The sequence below is a fragment of the Bidens hawaiensis genome, unplaced genomic scaffold, assembly GCF_021521415.1.
Source record: "Bidens hawaiensis isolate Kalapana, Puna unplaced genomic scaffold, B.hawaiensis_p1.1 tig00000702_1, whole genome shotgun sequence".
NCBI lineage: Eukaryota > Viridiplantae > Streptophyta > Magnoliopsida > Asterales > Asteraceae > Bidens > Bidens hawaiensis.
The window spans coordinates 1,330,344-1,348,043 of NW_027491042.1; the positions used below are offsets into that span (position 1 = coordinate 1,330,344).

The 17,700-nt window shown below is 36.9% G+C and overlaps 1 pseudogene; it reads right to left on the reverse strand.

Annotated features, from left to right (window-relative positions):
- Positions 1–525: 525 nt before the first annotated feature.
- On the reverse strand, positions 526–13,300 carry LOC143532500 (wall-associated receptor kinase-like 1; annotated as a pseudogene).
- Between the last annotated feature and the right edge of the window lie 4,400 nt (positions 13,301–17,700).

The following is a 17,700-nucleotide window of genomic DNA, read 5'->3' on the forward strand; positions in this document are numbered from 1 at the left end:
TTGGTTAATTATACGTTTAGGCCCATGAGGTCAGGTGTGACAAATATGAGACATGATATCAACCTGTCGCTTATGGTGGATGAAATTAAGTAGATTTTGACAAAACTTTTGATTCACTTGATTTAATGTGCTTGTATACCATCTTTATTAAATTGGAGAAGATGTGTTGTCTAAAAATAACTTATGGGTAAGATGCTCTAGTTGCTTATATTATTGATTTGATTCTTATAACTCAGCTACATGCTTTAAAAAATTTTCACGATCTTCAATTTTTTTAACCTTTCTTGGTGATGCCTTGTCTCGTTAGGATACACATCAATATCTTGGTCTAATGATGTGGTGGGCTATAGGGGGCATCACCATTGCAGTTGCTGAATCGTTGCTTTGTATGTTTCTCATTGATTACATGCCTCTTTTAACTCGTGAAAGAATAACTTCTTAAATAAAAGTACTTTGATTTCTCAAACATAACTCGTTAATTTTTATGACACTAAGTTAGTTCTGTTACATTTCCTGAAGCTATATGACAATATAAATTTATTGAACAATAAACGCTGACCAAGCTTTTTTGCATCAATGAGTGATGCTGTCGTTAAAACTCGGGAAGGTTGATGATGATTCTCCATAAGTTTTCATTGATAGTTCCTCCCCATACACAGTGGGACTGATTTCCGTTTGAATCGTAGAGGGAATGTGTGACATACGTATGGTTTCTAACTCTATAGATACTTCTTTCATTGTTGGTCTATGCATTCCCTTCATATTTAAACATCGCATTGCCAAGTTAGCTAAACTTAGAACCTCGTCCATGGTACCCTCTTTAATCACAATTGCATCAAAGATAGACATAACTCGCCCTTCTTCCATGGCCGACATAAAGTGTGTGACTAAACTTCTACTTTCACCATCTCTAGTTTTGGAAATTGGCTTTTCTCCGGTTAACAATTCGACCAAAACAACTCCAAAACTATAAACATCACTTTTTTCGGTGAATTGGCTAGATCGATAATACTCGGGATCAAGGTAGCCGAATGTACCTTTAACTAAGGTAGTAAAATGTGTTTGCTCTACTGTGACCAACCGTGAAGTTCCAAAGTCAGAAACTTTGGCTCTGTATTTGTCATCTAAAAGTATATTGTTAGTTTTGATGTCTCTATGGTATATTGGAATGAAAGTTGCTGAGTGCAAGTATGCTATTGCTCCTGCAACCTCTGTAGCTATTTGCAATCTCATGTTAAGAGAAATTGGAAACTCATTAGTTTCTTTGTGAAGCTGATCATATAATGTACCATTCGGAATGTATTCAGAAACGAGTAGCGGCACCTCTGTCACTAAGCAACATCCCAATAGTTGACCACATTCCTATGGTTGACTTGGGAAAGAATTACCACCTCATTGATGAACTGCTCTAACTGGTTTTCATCAACCTTTTTTGATTTCTTAACTGCCACAATCCTTCCATCCACCAACATGCCTTTATAGACGGTACCTTGACCTCCTCGTCCAAGAATCCTATTCTCATTGAAGTTGTCAGTTGCCTTCTCCAACTCACGTGACGTGAAAAGTATTGTTTTATGATTTTTATCAACTAAAGACGGGTCAACTTCTTCTTGTTGTTTTAGAAGTAATCCACCATTGCGTTTAAAAAATCTCTTTCGTCGCCTCCTTTCTTTTGTTTTCTTAATCAACTTGTACAAGAAATAGCTACTTGCAACCAAAAAAAGTACACCCATGCTTATACTAACACCTGTATGAAGGCCAATATAAATGTCAAGCACCCGATTGGAGGTTAGCCAAAACCAAAGCAACATGGTAATTTAGTTCGGCATTAATAAGAAATATGGCATTGTAGGGGTATGTTACTAAACCCGGTTTTACGACCCTAAATTTATTATGTTTGGCTTATTTTATTATATGGACTAATACAATGTTATTGGGCTGAGGGGGTTTTGTGGAGGTAACCCTAACTGGGCTAGGCCCATTAGGGTACCATAATGGTGGCCATGAGGCTCTCTATATAAGGAGGTCTCCACCTCCTTGTTAGAGGGTCATGCTCAATAAGAGCCACCACCCTATTTTTGTGTCTGTGAACAAGAGATCCTCAGGATTTCTTAGCAGTCACCTCCACACCCCCGAAAAGCCATTGCAGGTCTCAAGCAATCGAAGAAGAAGATCAAGTCGCGGTTCATTCATCTCGAAATCCTTGGAAACATCGTCATGGATCAGGTCAGATTCATTTCATGCTTCGACATTGGCGCCATCCGTGGGACGGCAACGAACTACCCTTCGATTTTCGTCTCGGCTGTCAGATCTCTCCCAGGAAAAACCCAGATCTGGAAGTTTACAGAAAAAGGCTTCAAGGCTTGTTCTATTAAAGCTCAAAAAGATCCATAGATCTAAAAGAGGCTTCCAGATCTGTGCAAAAAAGAAACTACCTGATTCGGATGATCAAGCCCCCGGATTTGTGATGGTTTTAAATTCTCTCCGCTACGAGCTTCAGATCTATCTAGATCTGATTTACAGATCTAGATCTAGATTACAGACCTGGATTTTAGGTTTAAAATTACAGATCTCTCAAATTGTAGATCCAAAAATTACCAGACTTCCGCCGCCATGCACGCGCGCTCGCGGATTCTCACTCCGCAGCCATGCATGTGCCACCGCGGGAACCACCATGCGGGTTTCGCGCAAAAGACCTCCACCATGTGGGTTTTGCGCAGAAGACTGCCACCACGCATGCTCGCTGGTGGGTCACCATTCCGCCGACATGCGTGAGCGCAACTCTCCGCCATGCACGCGCGCCCGCGAGTCACCACTCCGTCGCCGTGCATGCGCACATAAGGCCACGCGCCAAACTTAAAGGTTGGGAATCCTCATAAACCCATAAGGCCAAGCGCCAAACTTAAAGGTTGGGAATCCTCATAAACCCATAAGGCCAAGCGCCAAACTTAAAGGTTGGGGATCCTCATAAACCCATAAGGCCAAGCGCCAAACTTAAAGGTTGGGAATCCTCATAAACCCATAAGGCCACGCGCCAAACTTAAAGGTTGGGAATCCTCATAAACCCATAAGGCCAAGCGCCAAACTTAAAGGTTGGGAATCCTCATAAACCCATAAGGCCAAGCGCCAAACTTAAAGGTTGGGAATCCTCATAAACCCATAAGGCCACGCGCCAAAATTAAAGGTTGGGAATCCTCATAAACCCATAAGGCCAAGCGTCAAACTTAAAGGTTGGGAATCCTCATAAACCCATAAGGCCAAGCGCCAAACTTAAAAGGTTGGGAATCCTCATAAACCCATAAGGCCACGCGCCAAACTTAAAGGTTGGGAATCCTCATAAACCCATAAGGCCACGCGCCAAACTTAAAGGTTGGGAATCCTCATAAACCCATAAGGCCAGGCGCCAAACTTAAAGGTTGGGAATCCTCATAAACCCATAAGGCCACGCGCCAAACTTAAGGTTGGGAATCCTCAAACCCATAAGGCCATGCGCCAAACTTAAAGGTTGGGAATCCTCATAAACCCATACGGCTTCGCGCCGAATACAAGACCGAACGCGGCTCCGCTCCGCTCAACACGCCGTCATAATTAAACCTATTAACACAAGCCACGTCACATGCGCGCCACCGCGGGTCAACCATTCCGCCATTCTACATGCGCGCCGCCATGATGCTTGAGCGCAGTCGCATATCACATGCTCATGCACCACTTATGCTCGCGCATCACATATGCTCACGCATATTACATATGCTTACGCATCACATGCTCACGCATATCACATCAGCGCACGCAACATCTGCGCATGGCGCATGACACAAAGTCTACGTGCACGCGCATGCAACATCTGCGCGTGGCGCATGACACAAAGCCAAAGCCTATGCGCAAGCGCATGAAACATCTGCGCATGACACAAAGTCTACGTGCACGCGCATGCAACATCTGCGCGTGGCGCATGACACACAGTCTACGCGCACGCGCATGAAACATCTGCGCGTGGCGCATGACACAAAGCCAAAGCCTATGCACAAGCGCATGAAACATCTGCGCATGACACAAAGTCTACGCGCACGCGCATGCAACATCTGCGCGTGGCGCATGACACACAGTCTACGCGCACGCGCATGAAACATCTGCGCGTGGCGCATGACACAAAGCCAAAGCCTATGCGCAAGCGCATCTGCGCGTGACACAAAGCCAAAACCTATGCGTAAGCGGCACAACAAATGAGAATAGTCTAATCCCAAATCAGGATAAGGACAACTTTATTCAGCAGCAATGAACTAGGGGACTATCGTGGTATACCACCACTACATTATCGCAATGGAAGACATCCGAATCTTAGGGCGGGAGCCTAACAATATCCCAAACGACCACGCGCTAATTTGATATGTTTTTGCAGGTTCGGCTACGAGTCGCACAAGCACATATGACATTATTATTATCTGGCCGACTGCGCCTCCATTATTATTTTGAAAACAAGCTGGGATAGTCATCCTGCGTAGAAGAGGCCCTTGTAGGCCAGTCATTATCGTCATATTATAGCTCATAAGCCGCAACGTGCGCAAGCTTCATTATTTTATAGCTCGTAAGTTGCCTCGCGCGCAAACTATTGAGCATCATTATCGAGATGCGCGCTCTATCTTTTATCAGGCCTCGCGCCACTATCGTAAGTCGACATTGAGCGCAAGCTTCATTATTTTATAGCTCGTAAGTCGCCTCGCGCGCAAGCTTCATTATTTTATAGCTCGTAAGTCGCCTCGCGCGCAAGCTTCATTATTTTTATAGCTCGTAAATCGCCTCGCGCGCAAGCTTCATTATTCTTATAGCTCGTAAGCTACCTCGCGCGCAAACTATTAAGCATCATTATCGAGATGCGCGCTCTATCTTTTATCAGGCCTCGCGCCACTATTGTTATGATGTGTGCTATATCTTATTCATGCCAGTGCACCATCATTATCATAAAAATCACAACATGTCACCATCATGGAGAAAACCTCCCAAAACTCAAAGACAATAAAGACAAGGCCGAAGAAAAAGGAAAAAAAACCGCCTCATTTCCTAACACACCTTATAAAGTCCAGCGCTCCACCTAAACGCTTGCACGCCTAGGAGCAACACTGGACTTGGGGGGCAATGTCGAAGCATGAAATGAATCTGACCTGATCCATGACGATGTTTCCAAGGATTTCGAGATGAACGAACCGCGACTTGATCTTCTTCTTCGATTGCTTGAGACCTGCAATGGCTTTTCGGGGGTGTGGAGGTGACTGCTAAGAAATCCTGAGGATCTCTTGTTCACAGACACAAAAATAGGGTGGTGGCTCTTATTGAGCATGACCCTCTAACAAGGAGGTGGAGACCTCCTTATATAGAGAGCCTCATGGCCACCATCATGGTACCCTAATGGGCCTAGCCCAGTTAGGATTACCTCCACAAAACCCCCTCAGCCCAATAACATTGTATTAGTCCATATAATAAAATAAGCCAAACATAATAAATTTAGGGTCGTAAAACCGGGTTTAGTAACATACCCCTACAGGCATATTGGCCTACATGCTCTAATTTTTTTTGAACGATGCCAACATGCAGTCATGCACTAGTGAAGGACCAGAAACTTCATTACAGTTAAAATAAGTAATTTTAAATATCGTTTTTTAACTTGAAGTTTTATCATCTAGACACCCCCCCCCCCCCACACACCACCACACACACACTTTTAAATAATTAGTTTTGTAACTTTATTAAATTGGTAGTTTAATTATTTAATTTATTATGCCTATTAGTTATTTTGATCAAAATTTATATATGAAATTTAATTTAGGGGCAATTTTATAGAATATTATGTCATTCAAATCGCTGCTTAGTACGACGGTTACTTTGCAAAAATTAATGCTTTGGTCATAAATGCTGCCCATAAACAAAGATTTCCTTTTTTTTTGGAACCACCAACTAAGTAACGCCGGGTATTCCGTACGCGGTTCCCATTGGCTAAAGGTAGTCCGAGCCGGCCACGAGTTCGGACGGACGGAGCCCCTAGCGGTCCACCTATTGAGGGATTCCCCAGATAAAAACCGACCCCCACGCCCGCCACGGATAAACAGAGATTTCTATCTAGTATTTTTGCTGCATTTTTTAACTAGTCGTGTATTATACGGGCTATATCATAGTATTTCAACATAAGTGTTGTACTTAGAGGTGACAATCTTGACCCAAACTCTTTCAAATGAGTAAATTTGAGTTGTTTTAAAACTTAAATGGGTTGGTTTGGATAAATGTTTTTAACTGAATGGGCCAATTTGAAATTTCATCTTGTTATTTTCGGGTCAAAATTGGTCGACAAGTTCAAAGAAGTGTAGGTTAGTGTCCTAAGGAAACGTGACATGCTTCGGACCGGAACGGGTTTTTGTAAAGACAGGTTTCGACACGAAACTGGTTTCAGATTGGAAAAAGTTCGGTTCAAGTTTCAAGTCAACACGAGTTTTCACGTGGGACGGGTTGAGTTTTGATTTCTTTTGTTTCTTTTTGGTCGATTCCGGACTCGTTTTTGTCCGTTTTTTCAGCTTCGTTTTTGTTCAATTTGAATTCTTTTAGTTTCGTTTTGATTGTTTTTTTTTTGGAACGAGCAGAACGTAGGAAACATTTTTGGGTTTTTACTTTTTTTTTGTTTATGATTATTTTTGAATATTTTTAGAGGGTTTTTGATTTAAATAGAAAACCTCTAAAAAAATAATAAAAAAATCATAACTCAAAATATAAATAAAAAACAAAAAATCTAAAAATTTAAACTGTTCCGTCATTATCCTCTTTACAAAAAAAGAAAAAGAAAAAAAGAAACCGAAACTTGTTCCAACCCTAACCTATTATGATCCAAACCAAAACAATCATTTTTTTAACTGACCCGTTCTGACCCAAACTCATTTTGACCCATGACTCGTTTCGACCCATGACCAGTTCGACCTAGCCCAACCCATTTGCCAGCTATAGTTGTACTCATAAAAATGTTTTGAATATCAAAAGTAAACTGTAAGACTGACTGCGCGAATCTTTCAAATTCCAACTGATCGATCCCCACTTTGATTGTTCGTAATTAAAGTCAGATCGTTCGAATATATAGGGAGTAAACAATTTTAAGCATGAAGAAATTAAAGACATTACGTACCTAGAATTACACCCAGTGAAGTTCCTTCTCCTTCAGGAACTGAGATGCCCATTACTACCGTCATATTTCGCTTCCCATTTACAGCGGCCTCCGCTTTGTTTGCACTTTGGACACGGATCATCCATAGGGTCTTTTTTAACGATAAGATTAATTAGGAACTTCCATGTCACAATAAAAATAAACAAACAAATATATAACCTTCAAATGTTAATATTATACATATATACCAGCTGGCTGAACTTCAGAGCATCCATCTATTATATAAATGCTTCCTTCTAATGACCTTGAGCCGTAGTCGCATTTCCATGTATCCACTGTAGTACCATTGAACATATCCAATGAGTATATTACCCTGGATTCGTCATAACAACAAGTTACTTGATCCCAGTCTGAGTCCATTAAAACCCACGTAAGTGATATGGGAACAAAAGAGGTATTCCTTCGAATAATAGATGGGTCATATGAAGCTTCATCCACCAAAAAGGCAGACCAACTAGCCCCACCATCATGTACCAAACCGGTGTGGTGAATGTTGTACGAATTGAAAAAATTAGGAATTGCGGTTTCACAACAACCAACTCCAAAACAGTTGTTTCTATCCCGAAGTGTAACATCATGACAAGCCGCATAACAAGCTGTGAGCACACGATCATTTTCCATCACAGTGGCCATACCACAACCGTCAAAAACAAATATATTGTGTTCTCTGGAAAACAAGAAGGGGCTCCCACCAAGATTGACACCCATAATCTCACTGCTATTAAGAACTGGGTTTTGGAAATTAGTGATCTTAAGCGAACTAACAGTGACTGTTTGATTTTCCAAACTCACACCCAAGAGTTCCAAGTGGTTTAGTGCAGGTAGATATGGCTTTGAGGAGTTGCAATCAACTGTGTACCATTGGTTAAGAGAACAATTCTCACCAATTCCAAAAGGGTATGGAATCATCACATCCCCGCATGTATCATTACATCCTGTCTTGGCGTATTTTGGAGTTTCTATTGAAAGACAAAAGAGTAATTAAGTATGCTTGTTATTCATATTTGTAAATAACGATTATAGCAGAAAATGTAAGTATGCTAATGTGTATATAAATTATAAAGGTGGTTTTGGCGAGCCCCACATAGCGGAGGGCCTAATATATATAATATATAGGGAAAGGTTAACATACAGATAAAATTAACGTGCTAAACGTGAGAATCAAGTAGTGTAATTATATATATAAGTAGAGTAATTATGTAATTACATCATAGAGTAATTACATAATTACTTTACTTGTATACAAGTAGAGTAGTTATATATATACAAGTAGAGTAATTATGTAATTACATCATAGAGTAATAATTACTCCTAATTATTACTCTATGATGTAATTACATAATTACTCTACTTGATTCTTACAATTATAACATGTTAATTTCATTTGTATCTGATTCAAACCCTATATGTATGTGTATGTATGTATGTATGTATGTGATTTTGTTCAAATAAAAACGAGCTCCATAAAATAATATTAATTAAAGAAAATCAAGACTCGATGACATTTTTTTATTTTGCTTATGTTAGTAAAATGACCAAAAGGGACATTGTTACATATTATTACATATCTTATATTTTATATGTATCTACTTTGTTTTTATGAGTTATACCATCATTTTTTGATAAATTTATATCGAGGAAGACGTAAAACTAGGCCAAACGAAGAGAACAATTTGAAAATTAAAACAAAGAGAAAACAATATAATAAGTAAAAACAAAAAGAACAAATTACCTCAGTATATGAAAACAAGTTCATGTTACTCCACTTTAAGTAAATTTTTTGAACGCTTGATAAATGGTATATGGGTGTTTGATAAATGAGATTTTTTAAGGTAAGAGTTAATGGTTTGAGAAATGGTAGATTGATGGTAAGAGTTGATCTTCCACCAACGTATTAATCAGTATCTATAAACTTCGACCAACTTATTAAATCCACCAACTTGTCTCTTTTATGAAATTCTACCATTTGTCTCTTATTAATTATGCATATTAATAAATTGTTAAATTCACCATTCTTTAATTTGTTACACTAATAAGTTGCTTCAAAAATCATTAATCCACCATCATTTGAGGGCAAATAAGTAATTTACACCCTTACACAAATAAGCTAAAAAGCCATATTCATATAAGCTTATTCACATTAGCCTATATAAGCTAATAAGCATAAGCTTAAAAGGCTAAACCAAACACTAAATTAAGCTTATTTTATATAAAAAAAAAACTATAAAAGCTATAAACTTCACTAAAAAAACTAGGAACACCCCCTTAAAGTAGGGCTTTATGCCTTCAATTTAGACTAAAGTTAGACAAAAAATCATTCTAAGTGATAAAAATGACACGTAAGTTATTTGAAAGACTAGGGATGGCAACGGGGCGGTTTCGGGGCGGGGAATGCTAATCCCATACCCGCCCCGGTTTATAAAACTCATTACCAAAACCGTCTAAAAACCCGCGGGGACTAAACGGGGAATCCCCATCGGGGATTCGGGGAAAACCGCGGGTATTCGGGGAACCCGTCTAGCATAAATGGTTTTTAAACGGGCTAAATTCCCCGTGGGGATCCCCATTTAACCGTCGGGTTCACCGTTTAAAACCCGATTGTAAGAAAATGATACAAAATTACAATACAATATTAATACACAAAAAGTTCAATATCCAAACACATTACACATACAAAAGACATTATTAATACATAAAAATGTTTATTTCTCCCATCACAACGGAAATTAACTTCATGATTGATCCTTCTTACACGTCCATACCGCACCCATTCAACCATTCAAACACTTGTCACGCCGGATTGCTATGATAATCAAACATTAACATATTAATTGGAAACTATATAAGAATCAATGTTAAACCATATTAAAATGTAAACGATAAACCATATATATATGTATTACCTCAATACCATCGTCACAATCATATTCAATAGTTTGGCAATATGCCTCGGATTCTTCTGAACAAGTTGCTATATTCATATCACAAAAGTCAAAAGTTTATATAGTAGCTAAGTTAAAAATAAAAAATAAAATGTTTGTTTACCTTTGATTTCATTCAACAACCAACTTTGGGCGCACATTAACGCTTCCAATGTTTTTGGATGAAGACGGCTACGATGTGGACTTACCAATCTACCACTTGTACTAAAAGCGGACTCGGAAGCAACGGTAGATATTGGAATCGCCAATATATCTCGAGCAATCTTTTGCAACCTTGGGTACTTGACACCATTTGTTTTCCACCAAGCTAAAAGGTCAATCTCAGTTTCTTTTATCCAAACTTTCTCTTGTAGATACAAATCAAGCTCCGTTGTGACACCTAATATATAAATAAAGTTAATACAATTAATGAATAAAGTTAAATTAATGTAAATAATAAGTCATACCCGAATATAAAAATTATATTTAATAAATAATATATTATATATAAATATAAAAATTATATTTAATTAAACGGGTTTTAAACGGGTTTTAAACGGGTATACGGGGCGGGTATACGGGGCGGGTACAGGCTATACCATACCCGCCCCGAACCCGATTAACTTAAACGGGGAAAACCCGAACCCGGACCCGTCCCCGATTAAGTGTCCCCGAACCCGCCCCGTTCGGGGCGGGTTTCGGTTTTCCCCATCGGGTTTGGGTTTTTTTGCCATCCCTATGAAAGACAGATATAAAATTGTTAGTTGTTTTGCTTTGTTAAATAAAATTTAAAAAATAACCTGAATTCTCGTTTTGTGTTAGGCTTTCAAAAGGGTTGGACAGAACCTACACCCATCACCACAATCATCTGCCTCAAGCCCTCAACCCAAACATATTAATAACGATGAATGTGGAGCACGTGACCCAATTTCCGGGGGTGGGATGGAGCTTTCACAAGGCAAGCAAAGGCTTCATGCAGCGATGGTTCTACGAAGGTGGCATACCGGTAGAGAAGGTGATAAGAGGGGGTCCGATGGAAAAACGTGGGTAGGGAACAAACAAGATGAGTCACTTTTCTCTCATTTTCATTATTCACCCATAAACTTTAAAAAGATTTCAGTATACACCCATAAACATTGAAAAAATAATAGAAATCCCCTCCCAAATTTAAAAAACAAATCAAAAAGACTATTATTCCACTCATTTAACGTTAAAAAATAGACAACGTTATTGATTTAGACAAAATTTGGCGACAATTGTAAAACCAGAAAGGTCCACTTGCACCAAAAAACCATTTTGGATGAAAGTCACGAACTAAGCAAACCTCAGGGGTAATTTTGACACATTACTATATAGTAATCATGTAATTTTGTTCATTTTTCACATGTACATTGTAGTCCTCATATCATACCTCATACCCCAAATAATATGGGAAACTAAAGTAAAATCTCATATTTGGGTGTTCACTATTCATCCCAAATTATATTTAAGTAAGGTTGTGAGTAAAATATGTATTATTTAATTGAGTATGAATATATATTGAAAATCAAATGTGAAATATGAACAAATTTTATGCATAAATAGGTATTTTGATTAAATTATATGAATGCATTTATAACTTTTGGTCATAATTTTTTCTTAAAAAATAATATTAAGAGAAACCAAAAGAGTAAGAGGGCTATTACTCCAATAGTCAGTTTGTTTACAATTTATTATATTTTTAAGAAAACAAAATATATATTTTTAGTAATTAGCCCAATACCAATATTTTTTTTTTGAAAACATGTATCAGTTTTAGAACGAACCATGAAGGTCGAACGTCACATCAGCAATCTTGGTCGAACAACAAGGTGTGTGGCGGTGAGGGCGCAATTCATGAATCAATTGAACAACATTGCGTGAGGTCTATTTAAATTTGGGCGGTTTTAATATATGGATTATCACTAAATAGAGAGTATAATCTACTGATCAACAACTTTGTTTTGAAGAATTTAAGGAGGGTCATTCGATTTGTTTGACTTTGTTTTTGTTTATCGTTTGCTTTGTATTTATTTATTGCTATAATAGTTTTGTTTTGTTTATCGTTAGCACAATTATAGTTGATTTTTAAGGGGAATTATATATAGGGGTCCGTTTTTAGTACTCACTTGGGACAATACCCAGAATTTCACAGACGTGCCAGACCCACAAGTTTACTCCAAAACTTGGAATATTTTTAGCAACGACGTGCATTCAATATTTATTTAATTTAAATTTGAAACTAATTAACTAAAAGTCATAAATCTTGAGAAGCAAAATAACGAGATAACTGATACTGTATCTAATACTGATTTACATACCATAGCTATAGCATCCGTCTTTCAAATAAGGGTTCTCTGTGGCATGGTACTGGCCGCAATTTCTTGTATCTACTGGAGTACCATTATATATATATCCACTGTGCCTTCTTCTGGGGTCGCCTCATTACAACATGTAAAGTTATCAGAATTTGTTAGAATCCACATAAGTGATACAGGAATAAAAGAGGAATTCCTGAATATAATTGGGTCAGAAGATCTTCCTTGGTTATATGAAGTTTTATCCATCAGGAAGGCATACCCACATGATCCGTCCTCTCCTTTTCCTTCGAAGCTTGTCAAGTTAATGTTGTATGACTTGAGATAATGAGGAACTGCAGTTTGGCAACACCGGTTTCCAAAACATTTGTTGCTTTCTTCAAGTGTAACATGCAAGCCGTTGAACAGCCTGTGAGTACACTCCCATTATCCATCAAAGTAGCAGTACCACACCCCTCATAAACAAATATATTGTCTTGTTTGGAAAATAAGAATGGACTGCCACTGAGATCAACGCCCATAATCTCACTGCTATTCCAAACTGTGTTTTTGCAATCCGTGATCCTTGGCGTACTAACAGTGACTGTCTGATTGATCAAGTTTATATTCAAGACTTCAAGATGGTTGAGTGCGGGTAGATAAGGTGTGGAGGAGTTGCATTCAACGATGTACCATTGGTTCACGGAACAGTCTGCTCCGATTCCAAAAGGGTATGGAATCTTCACGTTCCCGCATGTATCATCGCACCCTGTCTTTGTGAACTTCTGACTTGCAACGTATGTTGATGTTATTGAAAGGAAAATGAGAAAATGGTAAGCTTTGAATAAATTCATATTTTCGAAAAGAACAATGACTATACCAGAAAACATAAATTATAATGGTGGGAATGATTGAAGGAATCTGCCGAGAAATAAACAGACTTGAAATGTATATCTTTTTATTTTTTAAGTTCACGTACGAGGACGGAAACAAGGGATTGGTGACAGAACTACTTATATTGTTTATATTATAAAAAAAGTTGATGAAATTGTTTTTTGTGTCCCATTTTCAATGCCACTTTGCAGGAGTATGGTTTTTTTAATTTGATAGCCTCAATATAAAAAATGGAGACTTAATATATTTTATTTCCACGTTTTCTGTACTGCAATGTAAACCGAGATTTCACAATATGAAAATGCTTTCGGTCTTTTTTCTTTTTAAAAGTAGGTTTTGAACCATCTCCGGCCAGTATCATTATATATATGTAATCAAGGACTAAAGCAATCGATGCGCATGCATGTATACGAATGGAAAACTTTAATTCGTTTCTATGATTTTACTTAGGTTTCTCTTGGTGATTATACACACACCGTATAGTGCACACATAGTGAAGGATCCATATAAATTTTAGTCTGTGGAGACAAAAAGTAAACAGTGAAATTAAATTAAGTAAAGAAAGATAAGTAATAAAATAAAAGATTCAGGATTAAATATAAATACTTCTTAACATGAAAACAGTGAAACCAATTTGATGTTATTATAAGGTTTGTTTTAATAACTGTTTGTTGTTATATTATTTTTCGTATTTGCTTATTTGCGATTATGAGATATTATAAATATTTGTTGATTTATATTTGTTGTTATTTAGGTTTTTTTTCTTTTACTGTTATAAATATTTTATGTTATCGTTTTTTTTTTGCTGGATCTGATTCTTCTCTTATTATTATTAGGTTTTTTTCTTTGTTATAATAAATATTGCTTATGTAGATTAGTATTATGGTTGACATTGTTTTCTAGGTTCTCATTTTTGATATATTATTATTATTTCATATGTTAAGATTATTTTGTACATGAACACTCCCCTAAAATAAACTAAGGGGGTGTTTAATTGGGATGCTTATTTTAGCCTACTTATAACCTATTAACTTATTGAAAAGTAATAAGGTGTTTGATTTGGTTTTTGCTATGAGAGTGATAAGTTAATAAGTTACATTTTTATAACTTATTAACTTATTGAAAATTTATAATGAGTTTTCATAATTAAGAATCCCAAACACTCCCTAAGTAAAGAAACATAAGCAATAAATTTATCTGCAGATAAACTAAAACAAAACACATATAACAATTGTCCACATTAATGTCTCGCCAATTATTCGCCAGTTCTGTATCCATTGAATATTTGAATGTTACAAAGCATTAAATTACTTTCAAGAACTCCAAACACACCACACAATAGAAGAGTAGGAAAAAGCAGAATGCGTCTTCTAACGAAGGCAGGATATATCATCCCATAATTCTTTCTGGAGTTAAACTATTGAGTGCAAAAAATTCAGTTCTTAGAAATAAATTCTTAATACCCAAGTAGACTTATAAAATAGATCGTGATCTGATCAATTGGCTTTTGCCTCGTCTTAGACTTTAGGATTGGTGTTTATGTCCAAAAATTTTAGAGACCTTTTATAAACACATAATGGATTTACTTGTTACTAATGCAACCCAGTCTTTGTTATATTATATCTCTATGATCAGTGTACTGAGGTGTGATTTAAGATGCATTTAATAGGCATAATTTGGCAATTGTTATGCAAGTGTCCATCAACCCCTTTTTTTAATTCGGCCACCCAACCTGTACATGTGATTATGCAAAAAAACACAAAAGATAAGCAACAACATCATGTTCTAAAGGAATATCCATCCAATAAGTAAGCCAAACAATAAAAATAACTGGTCGGAAGGAATCTCTAGGCAAAAAGGACACAAAGTTGGAGCTAATTTTTGTAAGCATAAATTACTGGAAAATTAAAGGAATTCAAATGAATTCTTACGGGTAGAAAAAAATTGTAGAAATACAGGACACAAAGTTGGAGCTACCGTTTTTAGGCATAAATTACTGAAGAATACAGTGCTGCAGACTGTGGTGTGATCAATGTTTTAAAACCGTATTTAGCTGTACCGGATTGGGTGAAAAAAATGATATAGCCGAGGTTTAACCGGGCTAATTGTATACCTTTGTAATATCATATAAATGTAACTTCAACTCAAAAAATATATCAAAAGTATATGATTCCATAATAAAACATAGTCAAAAAGTTAATCCATAATAAAAAAAATAATACAAAAGCATTTGATTTTCAAAAAATAATCCAAAAGTTTACTTGTTTTGATGTTAATCGCTAGGTTAAAAGTAGTTTTTAAAAAATATGGGCCGAAAAATATCTAATATCGCTTGGGCTTAGAACTGGTTTACCGATTCCAACCGGCATTTTAGAAAAAAAAAATAACCGCCGGTTCGATGTTCTAGCAAACCGTCCAAAAATACCGGGTTCAAAATAACGGTCTGATATGCAAAATCCGGTATGTTTTAAAAAAACTGGGTGTGATGTTTGAAGATTCCTAGGTAAAAATATGGGAAAATATTCAAAATAGCCAAGGTTGACCAACTTTTCTAACAATGGCCATCAAATTTAGTCGGATCCGACCCGATGGATTAATCTACCTTAGAAGAAGTCGCCACGTGTTCTAATGTATGATCTTTCAACGAAAAAAAAAGTTTTTCCGTCGTTTGTCGTAATTTTTTTCGTCTTCCAGCATAGTTTTTTCCAACTTTATCTTTTACATTTCAACCCCTAAAACCTCCATAACCAACCCACATCTTTATCTTTCTTATTTCTTCACATAATGAAGCAAATCCATAGTGTAAATTGCATAGTATTTCAGGAGAACACAACCATAGTGTTTATTTTCTATGAATCACATTTGCTTTTGAGAAATCCGCACAAGAAAGTCACGAACCCATGAGTTCAATTTAGAGAAATTTGATGGAAGATTAATCCGTTGGTAACGGAACTAAACTGTCGGACCGACTTTTATTTTTGTGTCAGCTCCTTCACGAATGCCTCGAAAAAAAATCCAATCAGTCAGACCCGATGGAAAAATGGAAGATGTTACGACTTCTGATAGATCACATTAATACGTTGCATCAGTTTTTTGTTTACGTCGGATCCGATGTTATATTTTGACTATTTTGGGAATTATCTGAAAAGCATGGATAAAAGTGAAAAACCTTGATCAAAATTAGCTATTTTGGATATTTTCATAAAATAAAAAAGAAAAAGGTTTTTACAATAGGGAATGCATTAAGGAAGTTGCAAAGAATAAAAGACAAAATATAATGAAGTGGTTAGGAATTGTGATTGAACAAATATATTTTGCAATTCGTATTAACAAAGTTAAGTGATAACAAAGTTTAGCAATAGAATAATTATAGCTTTAATCGAGTCCACCAAGATACCACTAGCTCCAATATTTAAACACTTCCCAGTGAATATAACATTGCATGCCTGAGTATTATTAAATAATTTCACACTTTGAAGCCTTAGTTTACGTGTTCCCTTCCCTTTATCCGAACACATCTTGACTAATTCAACAAAGGCGACCTCCAAAAGGTCTTCAATTCATAACTACACGTTTCAAGATTTCACAACCAATTGACTCTTTCTACACAAAAACAATTGTTTGATCATGCTTTTTAGAAAGTCCTTTCTTCATAACATAAAACAAAAGCAATTAGAAACGAATTCCCACCCTTTTACCAGCTGAATTTGTTTATTTAAACATTAAATGTGTATCTTGGTTGTTATGTGGTTCTGGATAGTATCTAAAGCATATCTTTTGCATTAAGACAATTAAGATTAGACTATCTTCAATGTTACGTGCTCTTTTGGGCGTCCTTAACTGCCAGCTCATCTACCATATAATATGTTTACAAATTCTTAAAAGCCTCAATTTCATCTTCATCCTTACAAAGATCCTTACGCTCTTTAATTTCCACCTCATCTCCCTCGATTCCACTCGCTCCTCTTTATCCGTGCACCTCATAAGTTCCCTAAAACATCCTTGTTTGTCCCTTATCTTGTCTTGTATGGCCTCATTCCACCACCAAGACTCCTTATGCCTACATGTTCCTGTTGTGACCCCGAGAGTCTCCTTTGCTACTTGAATGATCTTTTTCGCCATAGCTTCCCATATATGAGTTGAGTCCCCATTTAGTCGAGCTCGTGTATGCAGTATGAGTTTATCCTTAAACAGTAGGAGATTTTCATCCTTCAAATTTCCCCATCGAATTCTAGGTGTACATTTCTTCTCTTGAATAGCTAGCTTATTTCTGAAGCCTATATTTGTCACCAGCAATCGATGTTGAGCAACAACTGTCTCACCAGGTATGACTTTGCAGTCCTTCCACCAACGTCGGTCTCCTTACCTCATC